Genomic DNA, 23,708 nt, shown 5'->3' on the forward strand with positions numbered 1-23,708 from the left:
GGATTTGCTCCATAGTTCTGCTATTTCCCGGTCCTCAATTATCTGGTATCAAATTGTAGGAACGCTGCACATTTATTTCCCTTACTTTTGCCATTGACATATTTTCAGAAAATATTACAAGTTCTGTCTTATAAACTTTGTTAAGATATTCTTCAGAAACCTATCAATTCCTATTTTAAGGTACTCAGTGATTGGCCTTCCACAGCCATACAATCACAGCAGCAAAGACTCTGTACTATCAGAAATACAGCACGGTCTACATTAGACCCACTTCGCGACACAATAACCGTCGCCGTGAAACTTAAGGCATTTCAAGTGCACTGCCGTGTACTTTCTAATGGTTTTGAGGTTACCATGACAACTCGCCTCTCAAGAAAAGCATTTCAGACCCCAACACACTCTGGGTGAAAAGCAATCCTTAAAGCCTCACTAAACCGCAAACACTTCACTTTAAAAGTGTGGCCCTTTGACTAAAAGGAACAGCTGCTGTCTATCCACACTGTCCATGCTCCTCATAATCCTATCCTTCAGAATCGCATCCCCCTCAGCCTCCTCTCCTCCAAACTAAACAACCCAAGCTTATCCAGCCTCTCTCCATAGCTGATGTGCTCCATCCCAGGGAACATCCTGATGAATCTCCTTTGCACCCCCTCCAGTGCAGCCACATCCTTCCTGTAATGTGATTCCCAGAACTACACACAGTATTCCATCTTGGCATCAACAACGTTCCACATATTTCTTATAATCTGTGCCTCAATGAATCAAGGTTATGTTTACAGTCCCCTATGCTTTCCCAAATTGTGTAATAACCTGTCCATCACATTCAGCGATATCTGCAGAAGCACCCTTTGACCTTCCTAGTGTGCTGCCATTCATTGAGTCCTCTCCTGTCTGGTTCCTTCTTCCAAAGTGCATCATCTCATATTTATCATGGTTACATTCCATCTGCCATTGATCTTCCTAGCTGACCATTCCATCTGTACCTTCCCGTAACTTAAGGCCTTCCTCCTCACTGCCAACCAACCGGCCAATCTGCGTATCAAATACAAACTTACTTATCACACTCCCCACACCTCGTCCATATTCACAGCGACATCATTTATGAGTACCACAAATATTACAGTTGAAAATCACACAACATCAGGTTAGAGTCCAACAGGTTTATTCGGAGGCACTAGCTTTCGAAGCTCTACTTCTTCATCAGGTGATTGTGCGCTTTGATGAAGAAGCAGAACTTTGAAAGCTAGTGCTGCCGAATAAACCTTGGACTATAATCTGGTGTTCTACGATTTTTAGCATTGTTCACCCAGTCCAACACCAGCACCTCCGAATCACAAATAATAAGGGACACAGCACTGATCCCTGTATATACCATTGGACACTGGTCTCCAGTCACACAAGCAGTCAACCACCACCTTGTGTCGCCTACCACTAAACTTCATTTGGATGCAATTTGGCAAGACACTAATGAGTCCTACCTGTTCCCTGGTCATTCTGTTCCGCTGGACACACTTGTATATTATCTGGGGATTCTCCCTAATCTTGCCCTGCCATCAGATTTCCATGCCCCTGTGTTAGTTAGTCCCCTCCGCGTGCAGATTTTCCTCCTTATTGCAGTCTTAAATGGTCTGACCTTTATCCTGCCATTATTTCCCTTGATTATGTATTAGGCAGCTGGAGAAACATCCTGTTAATTTCCAACTTGTCACATGTTTTGTGAATTTTATACATTTCACAGTGATCCACCTCTCATTCTTTGAAACTCTAGAGAACACAGGCCGAGTTTCCTCATCACGCAATCTCGCCAATTGAGGGATTAATCTGGAGAATGTCCATTGAACTTCCTCTGTGGTCAGTATATTCTTTCTCAGATTTGGTGACCAAAACTGTACTCAATATTCCAGGTGCAGTACTCACCAACACGCTGTTAAACTGCTTCAACATGTCTTTACATCTATATTCTGACTCCCTTAAAGGAAGGCAATCCAAACTTTAACTTACTACTTGCATATATTCCTCCAAACACCCTTCACATTCATCGCATTTACGAACTCATTGTGCGAGTTCTTATAGAAAGTGTTCTGAATCTAAAATATGCCAATTGTACTCGTTCCCCATTATCTATGCTTTAAGAATCAACTTCAAACAATTCCAAAGCTTGTCAAGTATGATTTCCCTTTCAGTAATGCATACTGATTCTCTCCAATGTTACTGTTAATTTCTAAATAACGAATATCACATCCTATATAATAGACTTCAACAGTTTCCCCACAAATGTCAAGTTAATTGGTCTGCGGTTCTCCACAATATCTCTTCTTTCCTTTTTAGATGCTTGGATCACGACCGTTCATCTATAGTGCTTGGGTACAGACTATGCAGAATGCACTGGGTAATAAAACACAGTCATCGACAGTGTAACTAATACTTCTATTAGTGGTTTATTTCTGAAGATTTTGGTATGAAGTACATCTGGTTTGTCAAGGTTAGCAATGCTCAATCCAGCTGCATGTTCAAGTAGAGCCTTGTTACTGATATAAATTGACTTTATGTCTTTCGATCCACAAGTCCTATATGATGACGTCGTATTTCTGGGTGATTTTTTGGATCTTCCTCCAGGAAGACAGATGCAAAGTAACTGGTTATTGCTTGGCCATTTTCCTGTTATCCATAATAAGCTCGTCTCTCCAGATTGCAGATTTCCACATTTGACTATGCTTTCTCTTTCCTTTGAAATGTAGAACATAGATTTATGCATCTTGTTTGTTTACATGCGTGTTCGGTTTTTGATTTCCTTATCCATTTCATGACCCTCCTTTTCTGGATCGTAAATTTCTGAGAATTCTCAGGATTCCACAATGTCTGGAATTCTGCTGAAGTCACTTCCTGTGATTAATATATTCTTTAATTTATTATGCTAATCATTGTTAACCCACTTTCACACTCTTGAGTGTTTTACTTGAAATAAATAGACATATTTTTCAGACTTTGTAGTATTTCTATAAATCTCCTGGTCCTGACCATATATATTCAAGAACACTGCAGGAGGACAGGAACGAAATAACTGGGGCCCTGGTTGGTACTTTTGCATCATCGGTAGCCAACGGGTGAAGTCCTGGAGGGCTGGAGGGTAGTGAATGCTGTGCCGTTATTCAAGAAGGGCTGCAAATAAAAACCGGGGAACTATAGACCAGTAAACCTAAAATCTGTAGCAGGAGAGTTACTTGAGAAGATTCTGAGGGAGAAGGTATACACGCATTTGTAAAGACAGGGCCTAGTGAATTGGGGATTATGGCTCACAAATTTGTTGGACTGCTTTGATGAAGTGACCAGTAACTTTGGCAAGGGCATGGTTGTATATATAGTATATATGGATTTCAGTAAGACCTTCAATAAGGATCCACATGGCACGCTGCTCTGGAAGGTTAGTTCGCATGGAATTGAGGGGGACCTGGCAAATTGGGTCCAAAATTGGCTTGATGATAGGAAGAAGAGGATAATCTTGGAAGGATGCTTGTCGGACTGGAGGTATGTGATGAGTAGAATGCCTCAGGGGTCGGTGCTGGGACCATATATTCATATATTACACATATCTATGATTTAGATGAGAATGTACAGGCATGATTTGTAAGTTTCAAGGTGACACTAAAATAGGTGGTATCGTGGACAGTGAGGAAGGTTATCAGAAATTTCAGAAATTACAACAGGTGGGGAAGTGGGCCGAGTAATGGCAAATTGAGTTTAATTCAGACAAGTGTAAGCTCTTGCATTTTAGAAAGTCAAATCAAGGCAGGAGTTTCATGGTGAATGGCAGGGCCTTAAGGAATGCAATGGAACAGAGTGACATAGAACATAGAACATAGAAGAATACAGCGCAGTACAGGCCCTTTGGCCCTCGATGTTGCGCCGATCCAAGCCCACCTAACCTACACTAGCCCACTATCCTCCATATGCCTATCCAATGCACGTTTAAATGCCCATAATGAAGGAGAGTCCACCACTGCTACTGGCAGGGCATTCCATGAACTCACGACTCGCTGAGTAAAGAATCTACCCCTAACATCTGTCCTATACCTAACCCCCCCCCCCCCCTTAATTTAAAGCTATGCCCCCTTGTAATAGCTGACTCCATACGTGGAAAAAGATTCTCACTGTCGACCCTATCTAAACCCCTAATCATCTTGTACACCTCTATCAAGTCACCCCTAAACCTTCTTTTCTCCAATGAAAACAGCCCCAAGTGCCTCAGCCTTTCCTCATACGATCTTCCTACCATACCAGGCAACATCCTGGTAAACCTCCTCTGCACCCGTTCCAGTGCCTCCACATCCTTCCTATAGTATGGGGACCAAAACTGCACACAATACTCCAGATGCGGCCGCACCAGAGTCTTATACAACTGCAACATTACCTCAGTACTCCGGAACTCAATTCCTCTACCAATAAAAGCCAGTACACCATATGCCTTCTTCACTGCCCTATTTACCTGGGTGGCAACTTTCAAAGATTTGTGTACAGGACACCAAGATCTTTCTGCTCATCCACACTACCAAGTATCCGACCGTTTGCCCAGTACCCCATCTTTTTATTCCTCTTACCAAAATGAATCACCTCACACTTAGCTACATTGAACTCCATTAGCCACCTTTCTGCCCAGTTCTGCAGCTTATCAATATCCCGCTGTAACCTGCCACATCCTTCCTCACTGTCTACCACTCCTCCGACTTTCGTATCATCCGCAAACTTGCTCACCCAACCTTCTAACTCCTCCTCCAGGTCATTTATAAAAATGACAAACAGCAATGGTCCCAAAACAGATCCTTGCGAAACACCGCTAGTGACAGCACTCCAAGATGAACCTTTGCCATCAACAACTAACCTCTGTCTTCTTCCAGCCAGCCAACTCCTAATCCAACCCTCCAACTCACCCTCAATGCCATACCTCCGTATTTTGTGCAGTAGTCTACCATGGGGAACCTTATCAAACGCCTTACTAAAATCCATATACACCACATCTACTGCTTTCCCCTCGTCCACCTCCTTAGTCACCTTCTCAAAGAATTCAATAAGGTTTGTGAGGCACGACCTGCCCTTCACAAAACCATGCTGACTATCCTTGATCACATTATTCCTATCCAGATGTTCATAAATCCTATCCCTTACAATTCTCTCTAAGATTTTACCCACAACAGAAGTGAGACTCACCGACCTATAGTTACTAGGGTTATCCCTATTCCCCTTCTTAAACAAGGGAACCACATTTGCTAGCCTCCAATCTTCTGGCACTACTCCTGTAGACAACGAGGACATAAAAATCAAGGCCAATGGCTCTGCAATCTCCTCCCTTGCTTCCCAGAGAATCCTAGGATAAATGCCACCAGGCCCAGGGGACTTATCTATTTTCACCTTTTCCAGGATTTCCAACACCTCTTCTCTACATACCTCAAAGCCATCCATTCTACTTAATTGTGACTCGGTACTCACATCGACAACAATGTCCTGTTCCTGAGTGAATAATGACGAAAAGTATTCATTCAGTGTCTCCCCAATCTCTTCAGCCTCCACACGCAAATTCCCACTACTATCCTTGACTGGACCTATTCCTACTCTAGTCATTCTTTTATTCCTGACATACCTATAGAAAGCCTTAGGGTTTTCCCTAATCCTACCAACTAAGGACATTTCATGTCCCCTCCTTGCTGCTCTTAGCTCTCTCTTCAGGTCCTTCCTGGCTACCTTATAACTCTCAATCGCCCCAATTGAACCTTCACGCCTCATCTTTACATAGGCCGCCCTCTTCCATTTAACAAGGGATTCCAATTTCTTATTAAACCACGGCTCCCTCACACGACCCTTTCCTCCCTGCCTGACGGGTACATACTTATCAAGGACACTCAATAGTTGCTCCTTGAACAAGCTCCACATATCAATTACATCCTTGCCTTGAAGCTTACTTTTCCACGCCACACATCCTAAGTCATGCCTCACCGCATCATAATTTCCCTGCCCCCAGCTATAACTCTTGCCCTGTAATGCACTCTTATCCCTCTCCATCACTAGAGTAAAAGTCACCGAATTGTGGTCACTGTCCCCAAAGTGCTCACCTACCTCTAATTCTAACACCTGGCCTGGTTCATTACCCAGAACCAAATCCAGTATGGCCTCACCTCTTGTTGGCCTATCTACATTCTGTGTCAGGAAACCCTCCTGCACACATTGGACAAACACTGACCCATCTAACGAACTTGAGCTATAGCTTTCCCAATCAATATCAGGAAAGTTAAAGTCCCCCATAACAACCACCCTATTACTTTCACTCTTCTCTTGAATCATCCTCGCAATCCTTTCTTCTACGTTTCTAGGACTATTCGGGGGCCTGTAAAAAACTCCTAACAGGGTGACCTCACCTTTCCTATTCCTAACCTCAGCCCAAACTACCTCTGATGGCGAGTCTTCATCCATCGTCCTTTCCACAGCTGTAATACTATCTTTGACAAGCAATGCCACACCTCCCCCTCTTTTGCCCCCACCTCTGACCCTACTAAAACATTTAAACCCTGGAACTTGCAACAGCCAATCCTGTCCCTGTTCTACCCATGTCTCCGTAATAGCCACAACATCGAAGTCCCAGGTACCAACCCACGCTGCAAGTTCACCTACCTTATTTCGTATACTTCTTGCATTGACGTATACACACTTCAAGCCACTTCCCTGGTTACAGGCACTCTCCTTTGAAAATGATGCCATGTTCCTAACCTCCCTACACTCTAGGTCCTGCACCCTGACCTTGAAATTCAGGTGCACGATTGTCTGTAAGTGGAGTCCCAGGTAGACAAGGCACTGAAAAAGGCGTTTGACTCACTGGCCTTCAGTTAGAGCGCTGAGTATCGAAATTAGGGAGTTATGTTGCAATTATACAAGATGTTGGCGAGTCCATACTTGTAGCGTCATGTTCAGTTTTGTTCACTTTGCTCGAGGAAGGATGTTATTAAACTGGAAAGAGTGCAGAAGAAATTTACAAGGATGTTGCCAAGACTCAATGGTATGAGTTATAGTGAGAGGTTGAACAAACTAGGCGTTTCTACTTTAGAATGTACGAGGCTGAAGGGGGTTCTGATAGTAGTGTATAAGATCATGGGAGACATGGATAGTGTCAATGCACTCACTCTTTTTTCCCCAGGATTGGGCAATCATGGACTAAAAGGCATCAATATAAGGTCAGAGGGGAAAGAGTAAAAGGGAACCTGAGGGATAATTTCTTTTACACACAGGGTGGTATACATATGGAATGAGCTGCCAGCAAAGTGGTAGAGGCCGGTACATTCACAAAATTTAAAATACACTTGGACAAATACACAGGTAGGAAAGGATTAGAAGGATAAGGGAAATGGCAGGGAAATGTGGTTCGTGTGAATGGACATTTTGTTCGGAATGGACCAGTTTGGACCGAATGGCCTGTCTCCGTGCTGTAAGACTATATGGGTCTAACAACCATTGTTCTCCTACTGAATGTTATATTGTATTTTCCCAATTCACTGGAGCGAACTTGACACTCTAGCCTCTGGGCTTCCATGATGTTTGACCAGAATGTTCAAACATTCCACATTGAATGCAGACGCCGTGTAAAATACACCATATTAATGTCACTATTCCTCCAAAGCTGCTTCAGAGCAAGGTTAGTAATTAGTCCTTCCGACCACACAATAGACAATAGACAATAGGTGCAGGAGTATGCCATTCTGCCCTTCGAGTCTGCACCACCATTCAATATGATCATGGTTGATCATCCTTAATCAGTATCACACAACACCAAATCCGAAATAATCTGCTCTCTAGTTTGGTTCACAACATATTCTTCAACCTACCTGATATACACTTAAGGAATTTATTTTTCACAACATTAGCAGTCACTTAGTTAACTCAGTTTCGATGCAACCTGACACCATCCATTATTACTGCAGAACCCACGAGTATTTGTTACTCATTCACAGAATGAGGACTTAGCTTTATAACCAGCATTTACTGACCATGCCAGATGGCAGTTAAGAGTCAACAACGTTGCCTTGGATCTGGAGTGACATGCAGGCCAGACCAGATACGAACAGCCGTTTCATTCCCTAAAGGACATTAGTGAACCAGATGAGTTTTTCCAACAATCAGGAATGGATTCCTGATCATCAGAAACCCTTGATTCCAGATACGTATTGAATTCAAATTCCACAATCTGCCATGGCAGGATTTGAAACCATATCCCCAGAACATTACCTGGGTCTCTGGGTTAAGAGCCCAGCGACAATATCAGTATGTCATAGCTTCCCTTTGCATATAGTTGCATATATAATTTCCAGAGCATATGATGCAAAATATTTGCGCGACAGTTTTTGTTCAGATATATAACACAACAAGTTTGTTTCTCCTTGCTATTTGTAAGACCCACCCAAATTAATTCTGTGGAATCTGAGGGACAGAGCCTATGTCGTTATAAGTGATAGACTTGGATAAGACATTCGGGGAGTCTCACCTCGATGCTGAGATGATCTGAAGACATGACCAGCAATACAGGACAAGCATCAATATCCATTCCGCTCTGTCATGATAAGTGTCAACATATATTTTCACTGTTCCCTCACACTCACTGTATGTCGCTTGTAGCACCTACCCTCGACCAAGGCTCACACTCTCCAAATAAGTCTCAAGCACGACCATTCCGGCTGTTGAATTCAGCACCTTCCCTCCCCCACATTTTCTGTCCCTGATGCAATAGCCCCGCACACTGATAGCACTGCATGGATACAACACTATCGACAGACTCCCTCCGGCCACCTCACCATGTCACACCTCACTTACCCCAGCACTAACAGCAGGGCCATCCTACTCCCACCCTCGCTCATTCCCTCCCTTTCTTCCATTCCAGGAGAAACAGCCTGGAATAGGACAGAAAGGGCCAAGCTGGATATCTGGATATCCGTTCCCTCATCCCCCTACTCTGATAAGTGGGGAGGATCCTGGAGAGAGCTGGAGAGGACCAGGAGGCCTTGGGTGGAGATTCTGAAACATCCACGTCCCACCAACCGAATAAGGAGCAGTGTTCAGTAAAGAGCAATTCTCAATTCAAACCTACTGTCAGTTCCAACCTCATCTGTCTCACTCGCAAAAGAACAGATACCCCATTGCACAGAGATGCAGGCATTGAAATACACAGCCGTATTGGTAAATACCCCAATATACTAACATACACAATGCATACAAGGAGATAAGCATGCACACACGTAGAAGCACACAAAGACATAAAAAGTCACACACAAACACAGATAGAAACACACAGGCTGATACTCAGACAGACAGACATAGTCACACAAATACAAAAGTAACAAGTACATGGACACACACACACACACTTAAATACACATTAAGACACAGACGCAAGTGCCATTAGGGCACAAATAAATAAGTTTTTGGTTTATAAGGAGATCAAGAATTCTAGGGAGAAGATAGGAAAATAATGTTGAGGAACATATTAGAAATGACTGAATGGTATATCAGACTCGATAGGCCTAATGGTCTAATTCTGTTCCTTTTTTTTAATGCTCATGTGGTGTTATGCTATCAGGTATTCTCTTCCTAAGACAGCAGCAGCAACATGTTTGATTGGAAACAGTCAGTGGTAATGGGGAAAAGATTGGAGGGCAGAATGGTTAATGGATATTCCTAGTTATTGTACCACTATATCCGAAAAGGGGCAGTGATTTGATATGAGGTTAACACAGTTTTTAAAAAATGTGTCCCGCAGTGAAAGAAGGATGTCCCTTTCCCTTTAATGTTGTGCTATCTGTGGTGTCCTCATCTTCAGGGAGCAGTGAAGACTCGGTTAATGAAAGTATTTTAGTTTGAGCTTGATTGATCTTTGCCGGACAGAAGAATCAATGTTTATTGGGAACAGACAGGAGACGGATGGTCAGACACACTCGGAACAGCCATGAGCATTCTGAACGGTGCAGCCAAATGGCCAACTGCTGCCCCTTTCCAATGCGTTGATCCGTCAATCCACCCTCGAGGCCGTTACAGGAATATACTGCTGTGCCTACCCCATGTGTTGTTACCTCAATCCACCCCTCAGTGCGATTACAGGGTAGAGGACCATCCCATTCAGCCAGACTGGATCTTTACAATGAGACGGGAGGAGACCATTCTGCCCCTCCAAAGAATTACACAGGAATAGAGGATGAAGTAATTCAGCTCGTTGAGTACATTACACAGCCCAGGACAGGCCATTCAACCCCCCTGAACTGCTGCATAGGAACAGGGATGCTGTCACTAACAGGAAGTAGACAGTAGAGATATATGATTTTTTAAACAAAACTGTAACTAGTTTTGACTCAGAGATCACTGTAGGGTCATCAATGATCAATGATCTATGTAAAATATCTGGATGAGGGGATTGAATGGATCAAAGCTGAACTACCTAGTAAACCAAAATGATCATTCAATGGATCTTCAAATGGAGGTAGTGATTCTGCATTATGATGTAGACAGGGAAGGTTAGTGAGCGTAACCTCAGCAGAAATAATATATTGTGAGTTGTCTATTGCAGTCGGGAACAAATTAAATGGAGAGATATTGCAGAACTCTGTGATGCAGATTTTTTCATATTCTTGGTACATGAATCATATGAAGTCTATCTGCAGTTGCAGCTAGTGATCCGGAAGGTAAGTGGAATGATACTGTTTGTGGCAACGGGTATTGGGTTTAATTAGGAATATTTCACTGTATCTGTACAGGGAATTGCTGAGACGACATCAGATACACTGGGTGCAGTTCTAATCCTCTAAACTAAAAAAAAAGGGATACAATTCCTTTCAAAGATGTTCAAAGATGCTTCCCTTTACTCATTCCTGAAATGAAGGCCTTTTGTTATCGGGGATTATCTGTTTAGATCTTAGATGAGAAATCTTATTGAACCACGATTTTCAGAGAAGTCTTTCAGCTGGATATATATTTTCTCTTGTTAAGAAGACTAAAGCGAGATAATAATTTTTTGAATGAGATGCATTGGTATTAACACAAATATTATGAAGATATCAACCCATTTTTAAAAATTACGCAGATGCATATAAACATCTCATCAAATCATAAAACGGGCACATTACTTTCTTTTGCTAATGAAAGGCACTGTGCACAACAACAGCAATGATGCTGCATACAGCATACAGTCTATTATCATCCATTCCAGGGAATGTACATGGAGAGAGCACATGGTCCAGTTTGGTTTTCAGTTGACATTCTTGAATTTTTCCTGATGAGGATTCCTGATGAGGAATCATAGGAATCTCTGTACAGCTCGAAGCAAAGGGAATTCAGCCAAATCCAACTGTTCATGGAAGATATCCGCATTCCCAGACATTTATGTGAGCAGAATAAGTTCAAAGTCAGAAAAACATTTGGGACACTCTATCATTTTACCATTTGTTCACAGTTCAACTTTCTGTTTCTCAGATTTTTCAAGAAAAATTACCCAGTCCGATACCTATATCATTGGACACAGCACTCAACTGGTTACATTTACATTTTGCTTTCACCAATAGAGGAGTGGGAAGAGACATGAGTGACCCTCCAACATTTATCAGAACACAAACAAGAGATTCTCATAGTGTGAATTCCCTTCCACAGAAGATTGTGATGCCTGGATATTTCCATTTGTTCAAAATTGTGTATGTAAGACATTTAAAACACAAATGAATGTAGGAAAATTGTACACTGACAGAAAAGTGCTGCTGACACCTTAATCAGATCATAGTGCATGGTAGAGCCTCACTCAGAGATGACTCAAAAGTGCTTTGCTCTCTCTGATTACAACATGCGATAACAGTACAACCAGGAAAATTACAACTGTTTACTTTGAAATTACAGAAAATGAAAACATAAGGAACAGGAATAGGTAATTCGGACGGTCAAGCCATTGTATACGATCATGGCTGATCTACTGTTAGCATTAACTCATCCTTAGTACCCAGTTCTTCACAGCCCTCAGCTCTCTGACAGGTCAAAGATTCATGTACCACCTCTTTAAATTCTTTCAGTGATGTAGCTCCCCGAACTCTCTAGTCCAGATAATTCCTGACATTGATTACCCTCTGTGAGAGGAAAACACTCTCTACACATACACCGTCACCTATTGATATGAACAAGAGCTGAACACAGGGGCTCAGGAAAGAGTGAATGGTCTTGATATCAAAGCAGTAGTTGACTGAGGATGTCATCGGGACCACCTACTTATCTGAGCTTAATGAGAATCAGGTCTCACCTCCCCACTGGTTGGGGTCTTTCAGAGCGCAAAGGCAGATGTTTGTGGTCGGTGGCCGACAATCCTCTCAGTCCCGGGACATCTCTTCAGGAGACCCTCAAATTAACTTCCTTAGCACAAACATCTTCAGCTCTTTCTCAACGTCTATGTGCCCCCATTCCCGGCGCCCCCCCCCCCACCCCATCTATCTCAAGATCAGAAGCAGGGTGATCACTGAAGATCACGCAATGTTCAGAACATGTTGTCCTCACTCAGCTCCTGAACCGGTCTGTGTCTATATTCAGCAAGACCCAAACAACATTCACGTTTGTGCTGTTAAAGTGTCGGTAACATTCATGTAACAGTGCTGCCAGACACTGCACATTTCCACAGTTAAAAGACGAGCTCATTCAGCATCTCAAGCTGGTTACATGGATATGTGGAAATCATCCAGCCCATCGAAATGATTGAACAAGAAGAGGGACAGCCCATTCAATCCTACTGCCTGTTCCACAGGAAGAGGAGGCGTCTGGTCAGTACATTGAGCTGTTAAACAGGAACAGGCAGAGTCCAGTGAGACCCCTAAACCTGTTCTATAGAACCAGGAGGAGACCATTCACCCCTCGAGACACTTACACAGGAATAGGAGGGTGTCATTGATGCTCTAACCTGGAAAACGAATGGAGCAGAGACTGCACTCATAGACTGCTCACAATGTTCTTCGTGGCTCCATTGCCTGTGGAACAAATGATACTTTAACGTGTTTTGTCGGCAGTGAGGAAGGAAGTCAAATGTTTTGTGCCAAGCCTCAAGGAGGCATCTTCCATCTCCCAGAAGACAGATCCTATGTTCTCCGTGGGGTCAGAAGCTGGTGGGAATAATTAACTGTTTTAAAATGAAGGTATTGTGGCTCCTGACGGGCTGGTGGATAACATGAAGTTCGATGTATGATCACACACCAAATGCACTGTATTAATGTTGGAAGGGTTTAGTTAAAGACTGGTTCTCTCTCTCTCTCAATCGAAATGGGGAGTGGCGTTGAGTGAGAGGAACGTTCTCAGAGCCTTTTAAATCATCGGGAATCATGTAAACCAAGTAATAAAACGTGGAATTTTATCACCGTATTAGTTCTGCTTGGAATATAATGAGTGATTGTCCATCACCTTAAGGTTCAATGCAATCATCTGTTATTCTTCAAAGTGCTACAGATTAATCCTCATGCATTCCCGATGGTACAATTATCCCAACAATTAGTCTGGTGAAACTCCTTTCCACTCTTTCTGCCATGAGGATTATTCCTTATAAAGGAGAGACGATCTGTGCACAATACCCCAAATACTATAGCAACAACACTCTAGGGTTGATCACAATGATTCTGTTCCCTCACTTAGCTGTCTCGGCTTTTTTCCTGTGGTATAAAAAAGCCATTCCTTCTCTCTACACGGCGAATGATGTGGAATTTTGAAGTCTCTTACATCTTTGTGTCATTCATCACCAGAGTTGTCGATGGAGATGCATATCACGTTCAGAGGGAGACTCAATCAGAAAGAATTCACGTGAAACAGGGAATGGTCACCTACCTCAATGGAAATTACTTGCAGGAACATGGAAATCAGGCAGAGGAAGGGAGCTATCTTTCCTTTTGTTCTACTCTCATGGGATGTGTGCAGCCCTGGACAGGACAGCATGTTACGCTGATCTCTTATCTGAATGGTTGATTCAGCTGTTGTACAGGATAATAACGAGTAAACCACATTGCTGTGGGTTTTCAGTCACACAGAGACCTGAACATGGAAGGATAACCCATTGACTTCTCTAAAGGACATGAGGCATTCCATCAACTTCCTTCATGAGACACCAACAGATTATTATTCCGTGTCGTTTGATTATGAGTCAATGACTTGACCACCATGCACTGTCTGCCCATCTGACAGATTCTGTGGAGAGGACAAATTAACCATCTCAAGTGCAAATATTTTGTGACGAAAGCATAGTTAGAAGGGACTTGAAATGGTTATATCTGGATTTACAAAAGGCACAAACGACGGATTATTCAGCAGCTGCATTGAGGCTGAGAAGGAGACTGAAATATCCTGATAGTGGTCTTGGGCAGGATTGGTGAGTGGGGACATTATGTAGAAATTTAAATATGAATGGAGAAAAAAGATAATGGAGTTTAAGAAGAGTCTGGTTTCTCCTCGCGTATTGTTGAGTAAGTTTTGAATAGTAATATGCTAGTTATAATCTGTAAGGAATAATTTTTTTGACCTGATCTGAAAATGATGACTTCCAAATTTTAAAATGTGAATATGAACAGCAATTCAGTTCAACTCAGCTTAATGGTCAGATGGAATGACTTACCAGGAACACCAACTATCTCGAGGATGGGATAGTAACCACCTTGAATAATCCAAAGGGTATCTTCGATCCGTGATGCTAATGATATCCAAGGCTGAGAAAGGTATTAAAGACCCAAGGATAAACTCCTGTCTGTTGTAATATTCCAGTCTAAGGTTCTCAGATACTGATCCATTAATGGAACATCCCAGTGTAATGTTCTCAGATTCTGCTCTCCTCTCCCCGTCTCCCGAGCTACTGATCCCTGTTAGTCCAGTCGTTGATGCTCCCGCCCATACTGGCGTAACACATTGAATCGAGTCCTTAATTCATAGAAGAGGCAAACCCTCCAGAGTGACACATCTCGGATCCACGGAGACAGACATCAATCACAGTCACTGAACAAATAGCTCCAGCCAACGCCTTTCAATTCAATATTGTTTTATTCAAATTCAAAACAATGATTCAAACTGTCATTTTCTGGATGGGCTATGTGAGGGTGACTGATGGAACAAATCTTGAGGCTGGCAGATCAATTAAGTGTAACCATACAATCTGTCTTGGATGCTGGAGTAATGCCATAAGTTAATCAGAACGTAAACATGCGCCTCTGATTATAAATGGAAACATACATCCTGGAACAATTGATCAAGCATCATAATTTCAATTAAACATTGAGACAATTTTTATAGTTCACAATCTGAGGGGAATGTGTGTCTGAGAAACGTGGGGTTGTAACAGACAAATGGCATGGATATGTTAACAGAGAACTGAACGTGACAAATGCAATTAAGTTTGTTATTCCAGGATCAGAGAGAGGCAGATGAGGCCTGTGCTATTGATGTTATCGATGTTAGTGAACTGTGATGAAATGTCATTCACTGGACTTCAATTACAGTGTGATTATGGCATTGTGGAGGAGACAGAAAACAGAGAATTTTGGGACATGGCAGTTCAGACTGGAGGGATGGACAATAATATTCCTCAGTCATCAGTATTGGAATGTTACTCTTTATAAATCATATGAAGAACGGATTCAATGATATATCTAAAGTGAGGAATGAGGAGTAAAATTTGTTTATTAAACACAAAATACGGGGATAAAATGATTTTCTGTCCATACTAAACTATGGGAAGTACAAATAAATAAGATACACTCACGATATTGAGCTACATAAATTGAAATGTGTATTACAAAACCACGGAAATGGTGTGCAATCTTTATCAATCATTATTTGGCCCACAGCTGAGATGCTGATTTCCCCTCTGTCAGTGATCCACCTCACTGAGATTCTCTGGTGCAGTATCTCAGTACTGAGGGGGTTCTCAGTTCCTGCTGTTGTTCGCCCAGTCTATATAAATTAAATCACATTCTCACGGTGGAAAAAAATCACTTGGCCTTTTGGACTCTGATTAACTGTCAGCAACTCACCTCTGTGATATTATTGGCGATAAATGATCTGGGACCACAGCCAGTATCCGCATAGTGCTCATGCAGTGGCAATAGATAAAGGCCTTGCAGTCCGCGAGAATTCCTAAATAAAACTTCCATTTTCTGTCTGTTCCTGTCTATCTCCCCTCATGCTATCTTCTGATCTATCCAACTCGCCCTCGTTTAACATCCCTCCAAATCAGTCCCTGTTTCCAAATTGTGCAGTTGTACAGCTTGGTGTGGTGGCCATTTTGGAGAAATGGATAGAGCAGAGACAGGACTGATCGTTGGAGGGTCCGGGGTTTAGATGCTTCATTAAGAACAAGGAAGGTACTAAACGTGGGCTGGGGGTGGGGGTTGGGGTGGGGTGGCATTGAAATTCAAAGACAGCGTTACGTTGGTAGAAAGGATGCTTGATAAGGACTCGTCTACTGAGGTAGTATGGGAAGAGTTTAGAAACAAAAATGGAGATGTCACCCTGTTGACAGTTCTTTATTGCCGTCTGAAAAGTTCCAGAGATGTAGAGGAAAGGATTACAAAGATGATACTGGATAGGAGCGAAAGTAACAGAGTAGTTTTTATGGAAGAATTTAACTTTCCAAATATTGACTGGAAATGCTACAGTTCAATTACTTTATATGGATGAGCTTTTGTCTGATGTGTGCAGAATGGTTTCCTGACACAGTATGTAGATAGGCTAACAAGGGCCTAACAAATTGGATTTGGTGCTGAGCAATGAACCAGACCAGTTGTTAGATTTGGAGGTAGGTGAACACTTTGTTGGTCGCGACCACAATTCAGTTATGTTTACCTTAGCGATCGAAAGGGACAGGTGTATACCGCAGGGCAAGAGTTATAGCTGGGGGAAAGGCAATTATGATGCGATTAGGAAAGGTTTTAGGATGCATAGGATGGGGAAGGAAACTGCAGAGAATGGGTACAATTTAAGTGGGGAGCTTTTTCAAACAACAGCTACTGTGTGTCCTTGATAAGTTTATACCTGTCAGGAAAGGAGGAAGTGGTCGAGTGAGGCTGCTGTGGTTTACTGAAGCAGTTGAATCTCTTGTCAAGAGGAAGAAGGAGGCTTATGTAAAGATGAAACGTGAAGGCTCAGTTCGGATGCTTGAGAGTTACAAGTTAGCCTGGAAGGACTTTAAGAAAGAGCTAAAAATAGCCAGGAGAGAGCATGATAAGTCTTTGCCAAGTAGGATCCAGGAAAACCCTCAAGCGTTCTATCAGTATGTCACGAATAAAAGAATGACCAAATGCAGATTAATGACAATTTAGGGCAGTAGTGTTAAGTTGTGTGTGGAGTCTGAGGAGATAGGACAGGCAGTAAATTAATATTTGAATCAGTATTCACAATGGAAAAAGAGAATGCTGTCGAGGCCAATACTGAGATACAGGCTATTAGACTAGACGGGATTGAAGTTCGTAACGTGGAGATGACAGCAGTTCTGGAGAGTTTGAAAATAGATAAGTCCCCTGGCCAAATGGGATTTATCCTAGGATTCTCTGAGAAGCGAGGGAGGAGTTTACACAACCATCTGTTCGGATTTTTACATCGCCATTGTCTACAGGAATAGTGCCAGAAGACTGGAGGACAGCAAACGTTGTCCCCTGGCACATGAAATGGAGAAGAAACAACCCTGGTAATTGTCTCCCTGTCTTACTTTAGTTGTAGGTAATGTGTTGGAAAGGAGTATAAGCGATAGGTTTTACTATCATCTAGAAAGGAATCATTAGATTAGGAATAGTCAACAAGGTTTTGTGAAGTGTATGTCATGCCTCACAAATCTTACCGAGCTCATTGAGAAGGTGACCAGGTGGATGAGGGTAAAGTGGGGTAGATAGATTTCAGTAAAGCGTTTGCTAAGGTCCCCCATGGTAGGCTATTGACAAAATATGGAGAGTGTGGTGTTGGAAAAGCAGAACAGATGAGGCAGCATGCAAGATGCATGCAGGTTGATGTTTCTCTTGGAAGCGCTTCATCAGGAATCAGTTTTCTGGTCTGCAACATCTGCAGTCTTCATTTTCTCCTCGCTCCTCGGATGTTGCCTGACCTGCTGTGCGTTTCCAGCACCACACTCTCGACTCTGATCTCAACATCTGCAGTCCTTACTATCTCCCAGAAAATATGGAGACAAGGAATTGTGGGTGATTTAGCGTTTGGATCATACATCGGCTAGCTGAGAGCAGACAGAAGGTAGTAGTTGATGGGGAATATTCATCCTGGAGTTTAGTTACTAGTGGTATACTGCAAGGATCTACTTTGGAGTGACTGCTGTTTGTACTTTTGAAAATGACCTTAATGAGGGAATAGAAGGATGAGTTAGTAAATTTACGGTTGGCAGTAAGGTCGGTGAAGCTGTGGGCAGTGCTGAAGGATGCTGCAGGTACTGAGTTGTAATGTTCTATGTGCATGGACCTACAATGGGCTAAATAGCTTCCTTCTGTGATGTAACGATTCTGAGGTACTCTGACCCACAATAAAAGCTTGAGGTACCTGGAGAGACAAGCTGGTCCAGTAAAGGATACACACTGCACAATCATCCATCATCTTTACCTGTTTTCTTGATATACAGCGGCCTCAAAATATCAGTCCAAACAAAATAGATAGATTCAAATTCAAGCAGTCAGGATGATGTACACCCGAGGGGATTGCCGTCAGAGGATTCAATGAAAAATAAGATTTCAGAATAACACACAAAAAAACAATATCACAGCAGCATAATAATTGGCAGCAGAGTAAAATTTACAGTTCCAAATATTTCCAAGTTCAGCATTGTGTTCAGTTTTGGAAGGATGCTATAGGAAGGATGATATTAAACTGTAACTTTACAAGGATGTTGGCAGGACTCAAGGGTCGAGTCATAGGGAGAGGTTGGATAAGCTGGGAGATTTCTTTTTAGAGCGCAGGAAACTGAGGGGGGCATGACGTGCTTCGAGAAGCTCGTCATAGCCCACATCAGTTCCAGTCTCCCAGCCTGCCTCGATCCCCTACAATTTTCCTACCAGTGGAATGGGTCCATAGCGGGTGCCATATCCCTGGAACATCTGGACAACAAGGACACCCACGACAGATTCCTGCTCATTGACTATAGGTTCACCTTCAACACCATTATTCCCTTCAGACTGATCACAAAACTCCCTGACCTTAGTCTCGGCTTTGCCCTCTGAAGCTGGATCCTCAGCTTTCTGACCTACAGTGCACAATCAGTGAAAATAGGTAAGTGTATCTGTTCCATGATAACATTCTACACGGAAATCCCAAAGGATGTGTCCTCAGCCCCCTACTATACCCCTGTACACCCACGACTGTATTGCCAAATTTTGAACGAATGCCATCGACATGTTCACTGATGACACCATCATAGTAGGACAGGTATGTAATGATGGCAAGTCAAATTACAGAACGGAAATAGAGGACTTGATGATATGCTGCACTGAGACCATCCTCTCTTTCAACGTCGGCAGAACTAACTAACTGATCAATGACTTCAGAAAGAAAGGAGGAGAACATGCCCCCATCTGCATCAATGGAACTGAAGTTGAAAGGGTGGAAAGCATTGCTTGGAGTGATGATAACCAACTTCCCATGTAGATGTGACCGTCGAGATGGCACAATAACGCCTCTTCTTTCTCTGGCAGTTCAGGACATTTGACATGTCCACAAGGACCCTCATCAATGTCTACAAATGCACCACTGACAGCAAACTATCTGGGTGCATAATGAACTGGTGTAGCCACAGCCCTGTCCAGGACAGTAAGAGAAATGACAGAAGGTTGTGTGCACAGCCCATGCCATCACGGAAACCAACGTCCCATCCATTGTCTCCATTTACACAGCTCACTGCCGCGGAAAGGCTGACAACATTATCAAAGACCCATCGCACCCTGGATCTCCTACAATCTCTTCCATCATGCAGACACTACAGAAGCTTCAACACACAATCAGCGGCTAATGAACAGCATCTTCCCAGCCAGTATTAAACTAAGGAATAGACTCTCTAACTTCAAATAATGCTGATCTTGCTCACATTGATGTTGCCTATTGCATTCCCTTTCAGGTGTAGCCTCTGTGCCTCAGTCTCAGTTTTTCCTTTACCCTATGATCTGCATGTCCTTGCTTATTGTAGAAGCTAGATTCCCCAGCGAGGGTCAAAGACTCTGGAGGCAGACAGGGCACTGGCACGGAATGGACTTTAATTCAAGCAAAACCTGGTTAATGCTGGGAGAATACCAAAGGATCTTCCTTGAATCTGGCTTTGACATGAGAATACAATCGTTTCCTTAACCTTTAGCTCAGATCAATAGGCAAATCAATGACCCACTTCGATTTTGCAGTAAAAGACAGTATTTTTATACGTTTTGTGTTGCAATGATCGTATACAACCTTGTCAGTGTACCCTCCACTCCCCTTCTGCAGAACCAATCTTGTAAAACAACTGATCAATGATGGACACTCGCATAGACAGCCCGAGGTTCTTATTTGTTTCGCATGTTTAACGATTGTTGTTATCTCTAGTCCTTGGGATCTTTCTATAATGCATTCCAAAGTTCGTGGCTGTGCTCTTTTTAGTCATACCCCTCATTGTTTATCTTGAAGGATTGCATGAATTCTATTCTCCAATGGGCAGGCTATCTCTTATCAAATTCTGTTATCATATTTTACATTAAAAAAGTTGATTCTGTTACGAAATTCGTAATATTATTATTATTTCTATGTTAACCTTTTTCTTAGCGAATTAGACAAGACATGCCAGGCATCTTTTTAAGGTTTTATAATTACGTTGAAATCTGTGCCCATGATTATTTACAAAATATTTAAGTAGAACTTATTACTATTGTAAATAGTTTCAAAGGCGCAGCTAGCTTCTGAAAGATAACTTGAGATGCTGTTTTTGTGGATGAAAAGAATCCTTACTGAGATCAGAGTAAGTTACTTTTTGTAGTGATTCTTCAAAGTTTTTGTGCTACAATTTCATTATTTCATCTGTGTTCTGTTACAAATCATCATTTAAAAAAAAAAATAACCTTCTTTATCACTATGTTGGCATGTTCCAGAATCTTGCGAATCAGATTGTCCTTTCCTTGGCCTTGGAATTATTTCCTTATCAAATGCACTTTTTCACTAATGCTGAAGCAATCTATTTTAATTTCTAGCTATTTTGTGGCTCTTCAAAAACAGACAGCTGAAGTAGACTTTTAAATGTCGGCCACTCCATGTCCCTAAAAAAAGGCAGCTCCAACTCTCACTCTGATCTGCCAGAACTGTGTATATAAAAAAAAGTTTCACTCTACTTAGATACATCCGACAATGACTCCTATCAAATCAAATGAAACCAAATCATAGGATCGAGAGAGAAATTGTCACAAGATCAATACACCCAGATGAAACCTTTGCAGCCTGCCACATCCTGCCAAAAATCGTGATGGACGATTAAACAATTAATTGGTGGAGAGGGCTCCAAAATTATTCCCAGTCTATCAATGGATCAGTGTAAAAAACAAGGAAATAGTATCTGTACCGTCCTAGCCAGGGGTGTTGAGTCGACGATTCAACTCACCCTCATCATGATGCCCACGGAATCACAGAGGCCAGTCTTCAACCAATTCGATTCGCTGCACGTGACATGAAGAAACAACTGAACACAGTCGAGATGACGAAGGCAATACGCCCTGACTCCATTCCTGCAAAAGGACTGAAGACTTGTGCTGCACAACGAGGCGTGTCGCTGGGGAAGCTGTTTCGTTGCAGCTCCAACTCTGACATCTCCCTGGCAATGTGGAAAATTACTCAGCTATGTCCAGTTCCTGAACGGGGAATAATTACAATCTGACCAATTACAATCCCCTCAGTCTCATCACGATAGTCAAATTGGGAGTTCTTTTTGATAGAGCTGTCAAGCAGCACAGAAATATCCTGGTCAGTGCGGTTTCCGATCGGTCCCCACATGGAGATGGTGCTGATTTGGAAAAGTCACTGAATTAATAATCCAGACCAGGCTAATGCTCTGGCAGCTGGTGGAAGTTAAAACAATTATTAAAATATCGAGATCTCAAATCTGGTGTCAGTAGCAGTGACCTTGAAGTCAATGTCGATTATAAACACCAATTTGCTTTTCCAATGTACTTTCAGGAAGTGAATCTCCCGTGCTTTCCTGGTCTGGCCGAAACGTGACTCCAGACACTCAGCCACGTGATAAACTCTTCAATGGTCTCTGAAAAAGCCAAGCAAGACACTCCATTGTATCAAACTGCTCCGATGTCTTAAAGGATAAAACCGGACAGAACACGCAGCCCCAGCCTCAATATTGAAAAGGGAATGGGAAACACAGTCCTGTTCACCCTGCAGAGACCTCTTTCCTAACATCTGCGAACTTGTGACAACATTTACAGAGTTTTCCCACAGACCGCGCAGAAATATCGGGAATGGAATAGGCCATACAGCACATTGAGCCTGCCCCATTCTAGTTAATGTTTTAACATCTCCTCAATGCACTTTCCGCACACACTGTACACATCCCTTAATGTGATTAACCTTGTGAAGCTATAAAATAGGAACTGCGGTAGTCCCTTTGGTCTGTCGAGTTTGTTATCCAGTTCAATATAGTGATGGCTGACCCTTAATTCCTGCTCTCTCTCTCCCATCCTTTCGGTGTCTAGACATCTTTATTCGTCTTTAGTGCCTTGTCTTCCACAGCCTTATGTGAGAGAGAATTCCCAGGTTCACCAGTCCCTGAGTGCAGACATTTATTCTTATCCTCCCTATACCTAATACTGTGGCCCCTTGGTTTAGACGTCCCAGCCAGGGGGATTATCATCACTGCTTCCAATCTATCTAACCCTGTCAGTGTTTTATATGTCTCACTGAGATCTTCACACATTTTCCTAAACCCCATGGAATACAGGCTCAGTCGCCCCAAACTCTGCTCCACAAAAAGTCTGTCATCCCAGAGATCAGTCTGGTCATCCTTCGCTGCACTCCCTCAATGTCAGGTTTGTCCTTTATTAGGTATGGTGACCAAAACTGCACACAATACTTCACAATGTTCGAGTTGAGGTCTCACCAAGGGCTTGTACAGCTGCACTGAGACACCCTTACTCCTGGACTCAAGTCCCCCTGAAATGAAGGTCAACACCCCATTTATCTTCCTGTCTGCTTTCTGCTCCTGTAATCTTGTTTTCAGTGACTTGTGTACAGGGAGATCCCAGATCCTTTTCAATGTTACAGCTCCCCACATGGTGGGTCTGCGTAAACTGGTCTGTGTGCCAATGTATTCCCAGTATTGGTTTCTGTCTTCAGAACTCACTGCCCTGAATGGAACTCAGATGTCTGTCCAAACAATAACAGAAGAAAAGTGCAGTTCCCTTCATAGATCGACATATCTCAACCACTCCCTTTTCCACTGGTTGGCTGGTATTTTAATGTTTCCCAACCAAGTAGACAACAAAGCATCTATCCACGCTTCTCTTCATCTGTCACATATTTACTCATTCACTCCATTTGTTTCAATCACCTTGAAGTTTTTTTCACATCCTCCTCACTTTTCAAAATCCGAGTTCCGTCAGCAGACTTAGAAACTTTGCATTTGATTGCCTCAACGAGATGTTCGAGATGTGTTGTGAATATCTGGCGCCCCAGCACCAATCATTGCG

The sequence above is a fragment of the Chiloscyllium plagiosum genome, unplaced genomic scaffold (assembly GCF_037043375.1).
Source record: "Chiloscyllium plagiosum isolate Xiang-an unplaced genomic scaffold, Cpla_swu_hap1 HiC_scaffold_50, whole genome shotgun sequence".
NCBI classification, from domain to species: domain Eukaryota; kingdom Metazoa; phylum Chordata; class Chondrichthyes; order Orectolobiformes; family Hemiscylliidae; genus Chiloscyllium; species Chiloscyllium plagiosum.